The 18,547-nt window shown below is 41.7% G+C and overlaps 1 pseudogene; it reads left to right on the top strand.

Moving 5' to 3' along the window:
* The first annotated feature begins 1,381 nt into the window (after nt 1–1,381).
* LOC146716702 (uncharacterized) lies at nt 1,382–2,314 on the top strand (annotated as a pseudogene).
* The last annotated feature ends 16,233 nt before the right edge of the window (nt 2,315–18,547 follow it).

Genomic DNA, 18,547 nt, shown 5'->3' with positions numbered 1-18,547 from the left:
ATTTTTCCATGTGCAGTGTTTTGGTTGATCTCTCTCCTTTGTCTTCCTGTCTACCTACGTCTGATATTTATGTTCGCACTTCCGGATGTGTTGGGTCGCCAAGGGATTATTCCCGAAAGTGTTCCCGCGCTTGACGTTGCCACATCTCGTCAGCCGTCACCAGCTGCTGCTGATGGCCTCATTAAGAGTGTCCTGTTTAAGAGCGTGGCTGCGCTCCAGTCATTGGATCCTAGAGTCAAACTCGCCACTACAACCGTGACAGATATATTTAAAAAACCTCAATTTGGAAGAGATTGCCTAGTCACCATTTTGTGTTTTTTGTGTTCACTAGGAATCGGGAGCGGAATATGTTTCACGGGAGCAGAGCCACGGGTTGGAAATTGGAGTGTAATTCTGGGAGAATTACCATGGGGGCACAAGGCTGGGATTGTACATAGTTGTGTGTTTTCCACTTTCTGTAAATCCACTGTCCTGCATTATCAGAGTCCTGCATTTTGGGTTTTCCACAACTCCACGGTCTGCCATTGCAGCTCATGACACTAGCAGCCCTGATTCTGTATGTAAAACATGAAAAACTCCACAGCAGTGATACTTGTTCTTACATAGGTGCACTTAGTGTTAGTTAAGGTACTTTACTGTTCCAATGAAACAAGAAGATCTCATTTAAAGTAAAGTTTTTGGCCATTCTGTGATCTCATTTACCATTTTCTCTTAATATCTTACTTTTAAGATAGATTCTGTTTTAAATCAGGTTGTGATCCTAAAGTCACTCTCATAGCACTGATTTTCTAGTAATGTACAAAAATTGCAATGTCATCTAAATTTCCAAACTGCCATTTTTCCAGTGACGGTTATGGTGAAATTGAAGTTATTTTGTGTGACTGCACACTGCCCATGAGATGACTCATTAGTAAGAAGTACAGCAGAAGTTTCATTTCAGTTTTATCCTTATCTATTTATTTCACAATATGTGATCACAGCACAATTTACCCAAATGTGCACTTGTCTTTTTTAGTCACAGTGCCTTTACAACCAGGAGAACCAAAACTGCAAAGACTTTTTGGAAGTTTGTAAAGAGCTTCCTCAGATCCCTGTGAAGCAGCTGTTTCACATGGATCACGTTAAAGCCGGCCTTCTCCACTATCTCAGTGGTCAAAGTGAGATCCTCACTTTCTGAAATAACTTTATTTATCAGAGGTTTTTCCCATTGGTAAAGGGTGGGCCACCTCTATTTTAAATTGCTATATTGGTGGAATGGGGAGGAGCCCCCCCACTCTGGGCCCCACTTTGTAGGCCCAGAGTGGCTGCTGTGTGAAGATGCACCTGACTCTCTCTGGTGTCCTCAACCGTCTCACACTGAGGTGGAGCGTGACACAATCACCTTCTCAGCAGAGCGCACAACACGCTGCAGTCTCTGTTTGTCCCTGATAGTGGCTCCAGCGTACCACACGGTGATGGAGGAGGTGAGGATGGACTCGATGATTGCGGTGTAGAACTGCATCATCGTCCGTGTTGGCAGGTTGAAATTCTTCAGCTGCCTCAGGAAGTACATCCTCTGCTGGGCTTTCTTAATGACGGAGGTGATGGTGGGCTCCCACTTCAGGTCCTGGGTGATGGTGGTACCCAGGAAGCAGTATGAGTCCACAGAGGTGATGGGGGTGTCAGTCAGGATGATGGGGGGGAGTGGGGCTGTGTGCTTCCTGAAGTCCACAATAATCTCCACTGTCTTCTGGGCATTCAGCACCAGGTTGTTGTGGCTGCACCAGGACACCAGACGTTCAACCTCCCTCCTGTAGGCAGACTCATCCCCGTGCGAGATGAGTCCAATAACGGTGGTGTCATCTGCAAACTTGATTAGCTTGACAGACTGGTGGGTGGAGGTGCAGCAGTTGGTGTACAGGGAGAAGAGCAGAGGAGAAAGAACACAGCCCTGAGGGGAGCCGGTGCTGATGGTCCGGGAGTCCGAGACATTCTTTCCCAGCCTCACATGCTGCTTCCTGTCCGTCAGGAAGTCAGTGATCCACCGGCAGATGGGATCAGGCACATTCATCTGGGAAAGCTTGCCTCGGAGATGGTCTGGAAGGATGGTGTTGAAGGCAGAGCTGAAGTCCACAAACAGGATCCTGGTGTAGGTTCCTGGGGAATCCAGATGCTTCAGGATGAAGTGTAGAGCCTTGCTGATAGCATCATCTACAGACCCGTTGGCTCTGTATGCAAACTGCAGGGGGTCCAGGAGGGGCGCCGTGAGGGTCTTGGGAACAGGGACTATGGTGGAGGACTTGAAGCAGGCAGGCACATGACATGCCTGCAGTGAGGAGAGTCTGAGAGTGGCAGGAGACACACCGGCTGGGCCGGGAGCTTTCTGGGCGTTCAGGCTCTTAAACTGCTTTCTCACATCTGCTTCATGAATATGAAGGGGTGTAGTGGGAGAAGGTGGTGTGAAATCCTCATTGGTGTGGGGTAAGAAGGGGGGTGTTGTGGGTGAAGTGTTTGATGGTGGTGATGGCTCTGTGGTGGTGGGAGAGGGAGCGGTGGGGGAATGAGCGTCCAAAGTGTCTCTGGCTACGTCCACACTAGCCCAGATAGATTTAAAAACGGTGTTTTCATCTGAAAATGCTCCGCGTCCACACTAGCATTTTCAATCGTTTTCACAGAGTTGTGCATCCACATTGAAACAGCCGAGAACGCTTCCCAGATAGCAAGGAGACATTGAAACAATGTTTAGTCAATATCAGGCGATGTCATAGAATCAACGTTGAGATCTGACGTTGACCTAACGTCACTCTTGCACCCTTTTTTAATATTGAAACAACATAAGGTTTTGATATTGAATCAATGTTGAACGCTGACATTGATTCAACGTCAAAATTTCAAACACTGTTAATGTTGAAACAATGTCAGATTCTGATATTGAATCACTGTCTAACTCTGATGTTGATTTTTCATCACTTTTGCACCCTTGGTTACTATTGAAACAACAATAAAGTAATGATTAAAAATCAGTACTTAACAGGTATTTGTATTAATACAAAACCGCTGCAAATTACCAGCAATATTTAAACCTAAAAGAAAATTGTGTATGATCCACAAATAGGAAACCCATTATATGCTGGACATAGTCTTACAATTTGTCATGTCTACAATAATATCCCTATAATATCAAGCATCTAGCATTATGTAATAAAAAAATGACAAGACATCTGTATCAATAACAAAGTAATTTCTTATATTAAAAAAAGTTTCTTTGTTACATGTATTGGTTACAGGTCACTTATTTTTTTTTAGTTTACTCGGGGATCGAGCTGGATATCGGGCATCCTGCACCACCCATGTGATCTGGAGCGTAGCGGAGACATTTCTGCTCTGCTTGGGCAAAGGACACAAACAAAAAGAAGAAGAAGAAAAAAAGGCCAAATTAGAGCTTAAATATGAATAACCTCTTGTCAATTGTATTCAGCAGGGAGAAATTATGGGATTAATATGAAAGTCACAAGGCAGAAATCAGCTAACTGCTGCCTGACTTTGATTCTCAAAAAGCCATTAGCTGAAAAGCTCAAAGCCCAATTTTCTAGAGATAAAATGAATAAACCAAACTATTTGCAGTGAAATGTATTCCTATTCCCATTTGTTGGACGATAGCCTCTGTTGTAGAGCAGCTGCTGCTCCACATCGAAAGGAGCCAGCTGAGGTGGTTCGGGCATCTGACAAGGATGCCCCCTGGGCGCCTCCTGGGTGAGGTGTTCCAGGCATGTCCCACTGGGAGGAGGCCCCGGGGCAGACCCAGGACACGCTGGAGAGATTATATCTCTCGGCTGGCCTGGGAACGCCTTGGTATTCCCCCGGATAAGCTGGAGGAGGTGGCTGGGGAGAGGGAGGTCTGGGCCTCTTTGCTTAGGCTGCTGCCCCCGCGACCCGGCCCCGGACAAAGCGGATGAAGATGGATGGATGGATAGCCTCTGTTGTATATTCAATCAGAACATACAGGAGAAGGCCATTTTTAAGCAGTTTAACTGAATTTGACAATTTCTAAAGTTCAGGGCTACAAAAGTCCCATAACCTTTAAGAACTTATCATTGCTTTATTTGCCTCTGCTCATTGCAGTTTGTTGTGGAAGTTTTCCATTAAATAAAGCCTGCAGACGAGCGGTGAGCAGTAGCTAACATTCTTTAATCAAAACACAAAGAACAGACAACCAAGCTTGGTAGAGCCTGCATGATCGTGGGACAGACGGTCAGCAGAGTCTCCCTGAGCCCAGCATGGCTCTCAGTTAAAAACCTTCTCCAGGAACAAAAGGCAGGACACAGCTGTTTCACACCTTAAGCTTCACACTCCCTTGCTACCTCCCAGAGTCCTCGAGGAGACAAACGACTCTTCCTGTAGAGTTGTCTGCTTCTCCCATCTTCCTTACCAGATCACCACCATCTGTCTAACTGTATCCACTGTCTCATCTTGCCATTTTGCTCCAAAAGGGGCAAATGTCCAACTCAGGCAGTCTTTTCAAAGGTCCATTCACACACAGTGAAGCTGCAGCTTGTTGGAAATGCACAACTCGAACAGATGTGTGTCAGTCTTGCGTTTTAGGAGCTGCTACCGACAAACCAGCAAATAAACACAAAATGTGTCATCTGTGACACTTGTGAGGTTGTCTCAAACACACTCCGTCAGTCTTGATGCTGTTGAACAACAAAATGTTTAAAAATGTGGCGAGTTTACCTGGTGATATCCTCATGCGCGACGCGATCGTGAAAACAGCAAACAGTTAACACCACGCCGATGTTGTTCACGGGACAGCAAGAGTCAACGATCGGGAGACTCTTGTCGTCGTTATCGTTCCCCTCGCACGGTTTATTTCTCCGATTTCAGCGTTTTTGCTTCACAACTAAAGCGAGCAGTTTACTTTGTGCACTAACATGGACTCGAATCAACCAGCGCCACCTCTGGCCAAGTGCCACAGCCTACAGCCAGATCAACCTGTGACACACATCTGCAGCACGTTTGAATTCGTTTCATGCACATTTGTACCTTTCAATTGTGTCTGTTTGTGCGTCATGCAAATAAACCTTTGAAATGAATGAAATGATATCATGTATTTGTAAAAAATTCCAAATTATATATACGAAGTCACAGGAATCACCACCGCTGTTCATCATGATTTTAATATTTTTGCCTATGAGAAAAACATCCTGAACAAATATGACACATCAATATTTCATTAGTGTTGTCACATCATATCCTGTAAGCATAGTCTGCCTGTGTATTTTCTCTGCAAATGAACATTTTAGAGTTAGTTGTTATATACAGTCTGTATAAGTGTGGTTAATCCAATAAACATTTGTAAGGAGATGGCAGTTACTGTAAACGTGTCCAGTAGGTTCACGTTCAGATCAGAAAACCGTTTCAGCTGCAGGCATCTACTCCTGTGCTGGGCCCTAAATTATTTATATTATATATAAATGACATATGTAGTGTTTCCAAACTGTTAAAATGTGTATTGTTTGCTGATGACACCACTCTGTACTGCTCAGGTAAAAACTTAGAACAGCTTCTGACTGCAGCGGAAAAGGAGTTAAATATATTAAAAAACTGGTTTGATGTAAATAAGTTATCATTAAATATAAAGAAAACAAAATTGATTATTTTTGGCACTAGACAAATGAAAAATGTATCTAAAATCAGGGTTAATGGAATTGAAATTGAAAGAGTGTACGAAAATAAATTTCTTGGAGTGATAATTGATGATAAGCTGAGTTGGAAGTCTCATATAAACCACGTGAAAACAAAAATGTCAAAAACCATTGCTATTCTCTATAAAACAAAGCATGTCCTGAACAAAAAAACATTATACACACTTTATTGTACTCTGTTGCTTCCATATATGACTTACTGTCTGGAGATATGGGCTAATGCATATAAAACGAACACTCTTCATATTTTTAAGTTACAAAAAAAGCTATAAGAATTATAAACCAATCAAACTATATAGAACCAACTAACATTTTGTTTATTAATCTGAATACCCTGAAATTTTATGATTTAGTTGAATATAAAATGGCACAGATAATGTATAAAGCACAAAATAACTTGCTTTGCCCCAGTACTCAGAAGCTGTTCAAAGTCAGAGAGAGTCAATATGACTTAAGGGGAACAGATTTCTTTAAAAAAAACAAGATAAGGACAAATATAAAGCAGAGATGTGTTTCTGTTAGAGGAGGTAACCTGTGGAATAGTTATGACAGTGATTTAAAAATGTGTAGTTCATTTTCCTTGTTTAAAAACATGTTTAAAAATAGAGTAATAGAAAAATATATAAATCAAGAATGAAAAGAGCAAAAAGGAGAAAAAAAAACAACCTCTTGATTCTTTTGCTTTGATGTAGTTACTTATCTAAGGTGGAAAGTTTTTTTTTCTTTGTTTTTTTTTTTTGTTTGTTTGTTTGTTTGTTTGGTTTTTGCTTTGTTTTATTATTTTCTTCAAGCCCTGTGTACAGGAGCTGCATACAAAAAGATATTTTGTGAAAAGGGTTGGCGTAATAAGCAAATGCTTCAGCCAATACCTTTTGATTAGCCTTGTCTCATGCTTTCTTTCTTTATGGTAGATTTTTGTTCTGTTTTCACTGTTTTTTTTTTTTCACTGTTTTCACTGAGATTTGAATTTGAATGCTAATCAATAAAATCAAATCAAAATCAAAATAAAAAAAAAAATCCTGTAATTGAAACAATCACCTCATACGCCTCATGTTTTACACCCCTATAAGGTGAGCTTGTTACACTGCACATGAATATTACGTGACATGGTACGACTAACTCATGTTCAAACATTTAAGATACTGTTCAGCCATTTTGTTTACTGGGTAGTGCATAATGGCCGAGTTACCTGAGTGGGAATCCACTAAAGCAAAAAAATTATATATATTTTTTTATTAATTACAAAAACCTTATAGGAAAACCTAAGAAACAGTTGCAGAAGCACAGAAAAAACTGCCGTGTACGTTATAGTGTGTAAATTCAAAAACTGTATAGAGAGAATGGCGCAATGAAAACAGAATAAGATAAGATGAACTTTATTGAGTAGAATATAGGCAGTAAGAGTTTTGTAATTAACTTTAAATCATGTTTGCCAAAGACAATGACAGTAAATTAACCCAGTTCTACCTGCTAGCTAAAGATGTTATGCTTCTCCCCCTTATACCGTTTAGGACGACTATAGAAAGTTACTAAAATAACCATTGATGAAAACGTATCAAACTTTCAGTATTTACCTTTGTCATAGTTTTCCATTCTTTGGTATCCTTTTGTCCTCCACGTTTTCAAACACCAGGGAGAGAAAAGGCCGCAACTGACGAAAGACCGCGAAGACTAGACGCTAGGCGGTGCAATCGGCTCCTCCCTCTTTTTAAACGAGCCAATAGGAGCTGCTCACATTAAAAACAACTTTATTTAAAAAGTCATTTTACACCTGATACAACATTTTAAAAGTCAAACAATGCACAAGTTTATAAGAACAATTTTATTTTTCAAAGTTTTTTAAGCATAGGGATGGTTAATATGTTTAAAAAATTCATATATAATATTTGTCAAATAATTGTCACCCAAATCAACATCATAATAAAAGTGTAATTAATAAAATATATAATAATGATAAGAATAATAATAACAGTTGACCTAAAAGCTCTTCTAACATTAGAGTGCTTTTGAAAAGATTCAATAGTGTCACTAAGGACAAGGGAGTTTCACAGTTGAAGTGTGACTGCTTGAAAGACCCCATTCCCTCTCCTTTCCACTAGTTCAAAGAAAATGTAAATTATTTTTGGTTATGTAATTTGAGGGCACAAGTTTGAAGAGTAACATTTTAACAGATCGGTATTATACTTCAGGAGCTTTACTGGATCTGATTAACCAAAACTTCCATCTTCCATGTAGCTAACTGTATTTTCTCTAATACAGTAGAGTGTGTCTGATCTACTAAAAATCCTCAACTGCATGTTTGCTCAAGTAAATAGTCTAATCCTTAATTTGCAAATGCCAAATCTGGATTTTGTCTGTGTAATTCACTTTTATCTTAGGTTTTTATTTGTATTTTTTGCTTTTCTTTTTTCTACTCTTGTGTCCGTTTTAATCACTTATTATTGCCGCTGTGACAAGTGAATTTACCTAAGAAGAATCATGAAGTCCTTATTTTGTCTTACCTGAGCCTCACCATGCAGCCTACCATGCAGAGCGCTGAAAGTTCACATTAAGTACTTAAAATGAAATCTAAAATTAAGAAGTAACCAGTTTCAAACCAGTTATGGCCTGTATTTATATAGCGCTTTACTAGTCCCTAAGGACCCCAAAGCGCTTTACACATCCAGTCATCCACCCATTCACACACACATTCACACAGTTATTTGGAATAGTGTGCAGAGTGTTTTGAGTAACATTGAATGTTCAAAAACATCAAAGTTCCTATGGTCTCACTTGACAGCTGGGTTGTAGTGTCTGATAACACATAACATCTTGAGGTCTCAACGTGGACTTTGAGCACATTTGCTAGCCAAGGCTAAATACTGAGAGGGTCAAAAATGAAGGGTCAAGAACATCTGACTGTACGTAAGGGTAGCAAAAGTGATAGACTGAGGTTGTGCCAAATATGTTAAAGTTAGGGTGATTTGTTAGAGATTGGTACCCCATGGGTGCCGTCTGCAGGTTATAAAAGAGAGTTATGTTGATACTTTCTTTTGAGATTCTTTTTACAATTTGACTTTCAGAACTCCCTGGGTTGTGTGCAATCTGTGATGGGCTTGTTTGGAATAAATCCTCCTTTATTCAAATAACACTTTCTCTGGCTCTTCACAGAAGAAGAATCCTCACATAAGCATGTGCTACCATTTTGAACCAATGTACACATTTACCATCACTGACCCAACTAGGACCTACATTGGATGCCCACCCATATGGATTTAATGTTAGAAACCCAAGTGGGTCCCATATATACTAAACAATCTTGAGCCCATGTAAAATATATGCCCATATTAATTTAACATAACCCATTTGGGGCCCACATAGACATGTTTTCAGGGTCTGACTTGCATTTGCCCATGTGCGACACATATAGTTTGACCAGGTGGGCCCCACCTGTGTCATCAGTACTAAAAAAAAAATTGATTTAATGTGGTTTAATGTGTTTAATGTGAAAAACCCAAGTAGGCCCCATACAAAAAGCCCAGTTTGAGCCCATGCCCACATGGTACCCATCCAGCCCGAGCAAAAACCAGGTGGGGCCCATATATACATGTTGGCTGGGTTAGCAAAAAAGAGAAAGGATTCAAATTCTATATTTCTCAGTATTTGTAAACAGCAGTCCCACGTTTATCACGGGTGTTATTTTCCAAAAATAACCAGTGATATGTGAAATCAAGTAGCCAGTTTTATTTTTTGACGGTGCAAAACGTTTCGTCGACATTGTTGTGTTTGTTGGGGAAAAAACGTACAAACATACAGCACTGCACTTCAGAGTCACACTGCTAGCGATCGATGCAGCGATTCTGTACTGTACAGGAGAGACGTCACGGAAGAGATCGTCTGCAGCGATCAGGATGCAGGACACAATGTGATGTAAAAAAAAAGGCATGCAAACTTGCACTAAACAACCCGTGAAACAGCGAGGTGAAAGGTGAACCGCGTTATAGCGAGGGACCGCTGTAATTTTGAAGGTAAGTCACAACATACCCTTCGTACATACTAATGTATAGAAACCGTTACCAGCAATCGTTCATTTTTTGTGTGGCTTTTTTCACGGTTTGTTAACATGCTGTGTAGGTGTGTACTTGACTAGCTGATCTCGACATAACGGGGGAAACATCTGGTTTGACTATTCTTCACCTGTAGTTTGAATGCTGAACATTTGCCTGTTTAAATCATGAGACCTGTCACTATACAGAGATGTGCTTCTGCATGTGGACGATGTGTCGTCTGCTGCAGTGATGCAGTTCTGCTTGTGTTGAGTGATGTAAACAACTGATCGATCTAAACTCTTTAAACGTCAAAGTTGATCATTAGATTTTTTATGACACAACAGCGGTGAGTGTTCCCACCTTCTGCTCTTTGTAACTTAATGCAATCTTTCCGTTTTCGAGTTTTGGACATGATTTTGGAGGATATCTTCGCAGTAGCGACTGACCGCAAAGTAAAGCTACTGGAAATGTACAACCCTACATCCGGTCTCAAACCAGGAAGTTACCGTTTTCTCATGCACAGGGTCTATTTAGTTTTCGCTGTCAAAGTCGATTTAACTGAAGTTACATGTTTCCGGTTACTGTGGAGGTTGCAATATGGCGCTCCCCAGTGGCTGCAGCCAGGTGCTCTTGGATTTATTTGCTCTCTCCTCCTTAGACATGTTTTTTATGTTAGTTATAATTCAGAATTGGCGACTGGAACAGGAATGACACGTACGAACATCAGGAAATAAAAACCCGATAAATAGTGATGGCCAAATGAAGCTTTCTGAAGCACTGAAGCTTGTATTGAAAAACGGTTCATTACTCGAAGCTTTTCAACACAGTCCTCTCTGGTGACATCCTGTGGTGAAGAGCAGCTTGAATCCACAAAATAAAACCAACCGCTTCATTATGATTGCTCACTCTACTGAGTGGAATCCTGTCTGATATTGGGCCGCCGTTGTGTTGCTTCTAACGTGTATTTTTTGGGGTTAAAAGAATGTGGTTTATTTGTGTAATAAATAATTTTGACCAGTAAACTCTCCTTGTTTAAACATGCACTATGGTGTGGTCTTTCTTTGCTTGTGACTTCTTGATGGTAAATACAATAATTGAAAAATACCACGTTACATATAATATACATATAATAATGTACAACACATTATGGAGTATGCTTCTGCTGTGAGGTCTTGCCTCCATGCACTTATGCAATTAATCGCTAGACAGGTATATTTATAAATAATATTATATTAGGGAAATTTTCCTATACATATCTTTGACCTGGGGGTTATGAACTTGCAAATTAAAAACATGATGCATTTAAGGTAACCCTTTTTCATTTTTATTTAAGAAGAGAATTTCTTCCACTGTGCGATGGCCGAACCTGCTCCTTTTTGTGGCGATAATTTCTCCTGCATTAAGGAAAATCCTTTCACATGGAACAGAAGACGCTGGAGTGCAGAGAAACTGGTAGAGATGCAGTTATACGGTCTACCTGGGCCCCACAAACTATCAGCTAAAGAGAATAAATAAATTAAATTGCCGCACATTTGGCAGACTAACATTTTAAGATTAATTAAACAATAAAATATATATATTTTTATAACATTAAATGTTACGAGTCAAATGGAAGTCTTTCTACAGTTATTTACTGATATTTATATGTGTACTCAGTGACAAAGCACAGTACAAGGTTAAAATGTCTCAACATGACTGACTTGTCCATTGTCCATATACTTTATCACAGTAAGTATAACGAAGCCATCGAGTCCCTCCTCTTAAACACAGTGTGTTGTCAGAATAAGCATTTTGATGTAGCCACCGTGGAGGGGAAACCATGTTAAAATGCACGTGTGCATACTAAAAAGATTCAAAAGAAAATATTATAATTGTATCCTTTTCCTTTCACATACGCAGAAATAAAAGGTGTAAATTACTCATGTTACACTCTGAAAGCAGAAATGTCTCTTATATATATATATTCATGGGGTTACTTGACTAAATGTAAAATTACTTTTATCTTTTTTCCTCTGACTTTGAACCAATATCTGTACGAACTGCAATCATCAGGTCCTGCTTGTCTTTCCATACATGACGAAGGATATTCTTGAAGAAACCTTACAGTCAGTTGGGGCCGAGACAAATGATGATTTTTAGCTCAGTGAGGAATCTGATCTGCACTTTGAGGCCAGTTCAAAAGCCATCACTGCCTGGAAACTGAGATGTAAGTCAAGTATTGCAAACATACTAGAAGTTCCATAAATTGAACCCTTTGTGTGTTTGTTTGCTTGTAGGGTATACTCCTCATCAGTTGGTGCCTTGCCACAACCTCGTCCTGCGGCAGTCCTTGTGCAGCGAGGGCAGAACAAGTTTTTCCAGGAACTGTTGCAGTTACTGGAGAGGAGAACACAGCCAAGTCCACGCATGAGAAGGGAGATGGTCTGGATGGTGGTTTGTGACATGAAGAAAAAAAGCTCTTGGATAAGTAAAAGGAAGTGACCAGAGTATAAAGCTAGATCCTGCAGTCTCTCTGGTCTTCACTCACTCTCTGGGAGGCTGCTTGCCAAACTCTGTAGTGTTGTTTGTTACAGGCGTCTTCTTACAGTGTGTTGTACATGTGTCAGGCCATCTTTATTGAGTTCTTTGTTAAATAACCTGAGCAAGCTAAGCTGTGTCTATTTTTGCCAGTGTCGAGCCAAGTTGGTAACTGTAGCTTTACAATAATAATTGCAATAATGAATTATTGTTGTTTATATACTATATACTATTATTGATGTGAAGTTCTTATCAGTAAAATTAATATAGTCATTGTGCCCTTCTCTGTTTGCCAAGATGTTTTTTCTCCATCAACCCAGAGAAAGTCACTAAAGGTGAGAAGACCAACACACTCATGTGAAGCCAAGAGTCCTTACTCAGGAACTATCAGGTCATGCGTGATGTGATGTGTGAACATGGACTAAAGACACTAAAAGTTATGGCGTGTGATGGAGAGCCACACTCACAGCATGAAGGTTTATTTCAGCATTTTTCTATAAACTTTGTGTAAATCTTAGAGAAAAAAAACATGTTTAACAGCAGTTTGGTCATGCTAATTCAACAGGAGGGGGTTGTTGGGTTTACTGTTTTCAACACTGCAGTGCAATGAAACTGCAAAGGTAAGTTAGAGAAGCAGGCAAGAAGAGGCTCATGAACACAAACAGAAAACTTCATATAGACTAGTGAACCACAGCGCTGCAGATTACAGCAGGATCCAGTGTAGTGTTGATGGTTTACCTGCAGGGGACAGTAGAGCGCTGTAAAACAAGGGAGCATCCTAAGGATCCCAGTAAAAAAACTGCACAGCAACATGTAAAGGAACTAATTCATTTGAAAGGAAACTAAAAAGAACAGTAGAATTCTCATAAAGATTAAAGGGAAAACAACAAAAGAATGCAGTGTGTATAAGGACTTTTCATAAAACAAAGAACACGCATGACTGTCTAACTTACTGAAAACCAAACTGGTAAATCTGTGACCTTTACACCAAACTATTCTGGTTTTGGACAGACTGTCTTTGTGAAATACACTACAGACAGTCACAGTTTGTGGTGGCACATTTTAATGTGTGAAACTATGTCGCGAATTATTTTGGCTGCGGTCAGGTTTTCATTACTCTGACAGTAACAAGGGACAGCTACAACTCATTTGGTAAGGTCGCATCTCTACCAGCTGATTGCTACAGGTCACTGAAGTACGCATTAGTCTGAACTAAAGTCAGGTTTCATAGTTAAGGTGGAATGGGAGAACCCTTCACTAATATGTGCACACAGTAGTGGAGCACCCACTATTCATGTCACTGAAAGCGACGATGTCTTTCCAGAGCTCCAGCTCGGTGACATGTAGCTTGTAGAGAACCCCTCACTTCAAAGCAGTTACACTGCAGCAAGGAAACAAAAAGCTTTCAGAGTAGATCACCTGTGTGGGAGGTGAAGAACAAGAAGTTGTTCATCATTAAAGAAAAGGTAAGTGCTAAATAGCTGGCTTGCTGTCATGGTCCTGGGTCTGTGTTTTGCGTCTTTGAATTATTAATATTTTTTGATTTCATTGTCATTTAAAGTTTCTAGTCTCTTGGTTTCTGTCTCTGTGCCTCGCCTCTGTCCTTTGTGTCAAGTTATGTTTTCATGTCTGTTCTTCCCCGGTTCCAGTGTCGAGTCCACGTCTCAGTCTGTGTGTCATGTTTCCTGTTTTACTTTGATAGTTCCCTGTCTTGTGTGTAGCGTGTTCAGTTTTGCTTCCCCCTGTCTCGTTGTGTGTGATTACTCCTGGCTGTGCTCTCCTCCTGTGTCTCATTCGCCCATTATCCTTTTGTGCATTTAATCCCTGTGTTTTCCTCTGGCCGTTGTCGGGTCGTCCCTCGTAGCTATGTGTTTCTAGCACTCCTCGGCTTCCTAGTTTTGTCCAAAGTCTGTTTCTAGTTTTAGTTATGTTTTTCTTATACAGAGTTTTGCACAGCCATTAAAGCTGCCTCTGTCAGCTAAACCTTCTATTTCAAGTCCTGCATTTGGATCCTCATCCTGTCTGCCACAGGACTGGACATGACAGAAGGATGCAACCACAAAATGGACCCAGCGGGCTCGGTGAGAGAGAGGTATCTTGCCGTCAGTGTGTTTCTGAGAGAGAGGAGGAGCCACGTAGAGACCGAATCTCTCCCAGAGGCTGAGCTTGTGGTCTCAGCTGCCTCTGGACATCTGGAGGTTTTGCAACCAACACAGCCTGTTTCACCTGGGAGCTCAGGCGAGCTTATCCAGCTAGCTACGGACTCCACATTGCTGCTTCCTGACAGCACTAAACATGACATAAACAACCTAACACATGTACATCTTACATTTTATTGACTTGGTGTCTGAAAGTTTAGGGCCAGAAAAGTTCCAGTAGGGTTAGGGGAGGTGTGTTCACATGCTGGTACTATGCTCTACGAGCCTCCGGCAGCTGTAAATAAACGCTCATTAGTGCATCTGATAGTTACTGTGCTATCTGGCATTTAGTTAAATGATGTGTAATAGTTCATCTGTGTTAATTCCAGTCTCCTCAACATATTCAATTAATCAAAATAATATAATATTTAATAATTATAATTTCTCCAGCCAAGGTAGGACACTAGCCAATGAACTGAAAAATTTGTAAAAATACTAATGAAAAAATGGAAACCAATGTGAACAGATGGAAGAGCTGAAGCAATGGAGCAGTGGACATAGAGCACTGCATAGGCAGATGGTAGAATATGCAGACAGATAAATAGACTCAGAGAATGGGAAAGGTATGGATGCTTCATTAGTTCCTAGTCAATCTCCCTGGTTGGGTTGTTAACCTCTCTGCTCCAGTGCTGATACACCCAAATAGCTTGCATGTATACAGTGCCAAGATGCTAATAATCCAGTTTCATTCTTGACAGTCTCACAGTGTCCAGAGTTAGCATGCTTCAGTGCTCCTTTCAGTGGCTCTGCGAGGCAAGCTCAGACACAAGACGTCTCTTGAGTTGGGGAAGCAAACACAGGGGACTGATCTTAGCTTTCTGCCTATTAAAATGAATTAGCGGTGTAAAGTTTATCTAGTAAGGGAATTTTAAAACCTGTTATTAACAAATGAGAGAGCCAAGAATCCTCTCACATGGTCACATGTAGGAGGACTGAATCAGCCAATAAAGATATGAGAGTCACTTTGGTATGATAGCAATGAGACACCATTAAAACACTGCAGGGTTTTTTATTAGAAGCAAGAACATATTCAATGCAAAGGCCGCACAAGACTTATGCCTCTTTTTTTGTTTTACAGTACCTCCATAATAATAGCAATGACAGCAAAGGTAACAACAATAATATTATTAGTATATAACGATAATAAAAATAATTGTAGACAATGACTGAAAATAATATACGACAGAAATAAAGTAACTTAGAAGGAAAAGCAAGTAAACATCATCTTTTTTTTTTGCCTGTCCCGTTTGGCTCTTTTGCCATCAGAATTATTGTCTAAAGGCAAAGAAAGATGCCCAATGGATTTACTTTACCAAATAGATCATCCCAGCCTTGCCGTAATGATCTATTTGATTCACCTTTTATTGTTTATTTTATTTTATTTTCACCCGCTAAATACGGGACAGATTTGACTGGGGAAAAGAAAGAGGAGAAAGAAAGAGGGAAAGAAAAACAGCAGGGAAGAGGGACGGTGATAAAGGGCAAAAAACAAAAAACAACTAAATAAGCAGACAAAAAATACACCTGGATCAGCTGTTGAGAAAGAAAAAAAAGAAAACAAGCAGAAGAGAACAAGAGTAATAGAATAAACAGCATCACAATGATCTATGGGAATATAACAGTAAATACTAAATATTAAACATTATTGTGCAGCACATAAGATCAACAGAACACAGTGTGCTTTGAGGTAGGAGCCAAAAAGGGTGTAGTTTGTGGGTGTGATCACCCGTGTGTACACCTGTGAGCATGGACGCGCTTGTTTTTAAAAGGTTCCTTCATGTAATGATCTGCTAGAGGGTGTGGGGGGGCCACAGCCCCGTCCTCCAGGGCATGAAGCAGGTATGGAGGAGATCAAAACTCCAGACATCCAGAGGCCCCCAGAGCACAAGAGACCAAGGAAGACCAACAGAGGGGCAGCTGCGCCACTGTCCCAGAAAGAGCTGAGGAGAGTCCCAGACGAGGGCTCACTCAGCAGCCGCGGAGCAGGAGCCAGGGGGAGTTGCAGTGACGCGCCCGTGAGCTCCGCCGGCAGCCAGCTGTGCCTGAGTGACCGAGGCCGAGAGGCCGAGGGCACCCCACCCCTGAAGTGGCCTGAGTGAGCCCCAGGACCCAACAAGCAGCCACCAGGAGTGAGCCGGTGTGTACCTGGACGCCCATCCCCAGACACAAAGAACCACCAACGCACCGATGTCTGAGGGAGTCCGCCACTGGAAGGGGGAGTGGTGGGGGAGATAGACCTCCATACCTTAGAGGGCCTGAGATGTCCCCAGAGAGGTGGCGTTTGATACCCAACCTGACATATAGACACAAACATCCATTCCCACCCTCATGCTCTCATATGCAATTACTCAACACTCACCCAACGTGGAGACAAACACAAAGAGACGCTGTACACACAATCACACTCCCCAAGCGTACTCTATACCCCAGGTCTAGGTACCCTTGCCCCTGGAGGGGGAAACTGCACCCAGATCCAGGTACTGTTACCCTTTTCTCTGGGGTGGAGAAAAGCAGACTGCCCCGGCTCGGCAGCAGGGAGGCCCCACACTCCAGACCCCAATTGGATGGCCAACTCCTCCTCCCAGCCCCCCTGCTCCAGCAGGCTGCACAGCCCGGGACAGCCCACCCGACCCCACCATAGAGACAACTGCACCCACCGCGTCATCCACTCATGTTCCAGACTACACAAGACAATAGACGCCCAGGCTGAGATCTTCCTCCACCTCTCCTATATCTCCCCCTCCTGCAGAGTGAGTTCCTGAAGAGAGGAGAGCTCCTGCAAGATGTAACAGCCTCCCCCACCAGTTGAAGAGCCCCCCAGGTGGCTTGATGCACTGGCGGCACCCTGCGCCAGGGCTGGGCCCCCATACACCCACCTGCAGCCACCAAGGAGTGAGCCGGTGGGTACACTGGCCTTAGGGACTAGTAAAGCGCTATACAAGTACAGGCCATTTACACTAACCAGGACCCAAGCCCCCAAGGCCCAGCCAGGGTCCCAGCCCAGCGACGGAGCACCCCCAGAATCCTACGCCCGTCCCGGACCCACCCAGGGGCAGCCAGGCTACCAGGTCAGTAACCCATGTCCGTCAGCACAGACCCTCCCCTAGCCCCGCTGCACGCAGCCACGAGGAAACCATCACCTAAGAGCCAACAGAGCCCTTAATAGGACATGACCACAACCCCGGGTTGAGCCCCCCAAGGAAGACGCTCCTGGGGAACCCCCCGACGCCCTAAGCCTCTCCCTACCCCCACACCAATCACAACAGCGAAGGATGCACCAAACTATGACCCCCCACCCCCACTAGGTGATGGAGCTGATCAAAGGAGCCCAGAGCAATTGATCTGATGTGGTGGCAGAGGCTGTATCAAGACTAATGTAATCTAATAGATAATTTCTATATTGGTTAGAATTAAGATTATTTTTATTTTTCCAGTTCATGAGGACTGTTTTCTTGGCTATGCATAGGGCAGTGAAAACCATATGGGCGATATTCTTTTCTGAAGTGACATTATCTAAGCTGCCCAACAAACACACTAAGGGGGAAGTTGGAATGTTACATTTCAGACACTTCGATAAGTCTTCACATATCTCGCGCCAAAACTTCTGAACTGGTGGACAGAACCAAAGAGCGTGGATATAATTGTCCGGTGAATTGGTTTGGCAGTGTGAGCAGTTGTTGGTAGACGTAAAGCCCATCTTGAACATCTGATGACCTGTATAGTGCACTCTATGTAATATTTTGTATTGAATTAATTGCAGACTGGGATTTCTAATTAAATGAAAGGTTTTTAAGCAAATCTGAGACCAGAAGTTTAGGTCTAAGTTAACTGATAAATCCGCTTCCCATTTTGCAATAGGACGTGATATTGATTCATCTGTTTTAGAAAGCATTCTGTATATTTTGGATAGTAATTTGGGGGGTTTAAGAGTAAGAAATTGAACCACACTTGGTGGTGTTTGTAGTTCAACTTGACCCGGTTTAAATTTCTTTTTTACTATGGATTTAATTTGTTGATATTCTAAAAATCTTTTCTTGTTGATCCCATATTGTGTAACTAGTCCGTCAAATGAAATAAATTCTGTTCCTTCTAGTATATGTTCTAAATATTTGATTCCTTT

Source organism: Copadichromis virginalis, linkage group LG2 (assembly GCF_057382275.1).
Source record: "Copadichromis virginalis isolate Kocher_CV1m ecotype Utaka linkage group LG2, C_Virginalis_male_GT1.1, whole genome shotgun sequence".
Taxonomy (NCBI): Eukaryota; Metazoa; Chordata; class Actinopteri; order Cichliformes; family Cichlidae; genus Copadichromis; species Copadichromis virginalis.
The sequence above is the reverse complement of the archived record's forward strand: the minus strand, read 5'-3'. Positions and strand labels throughout refer to the sequence as shown.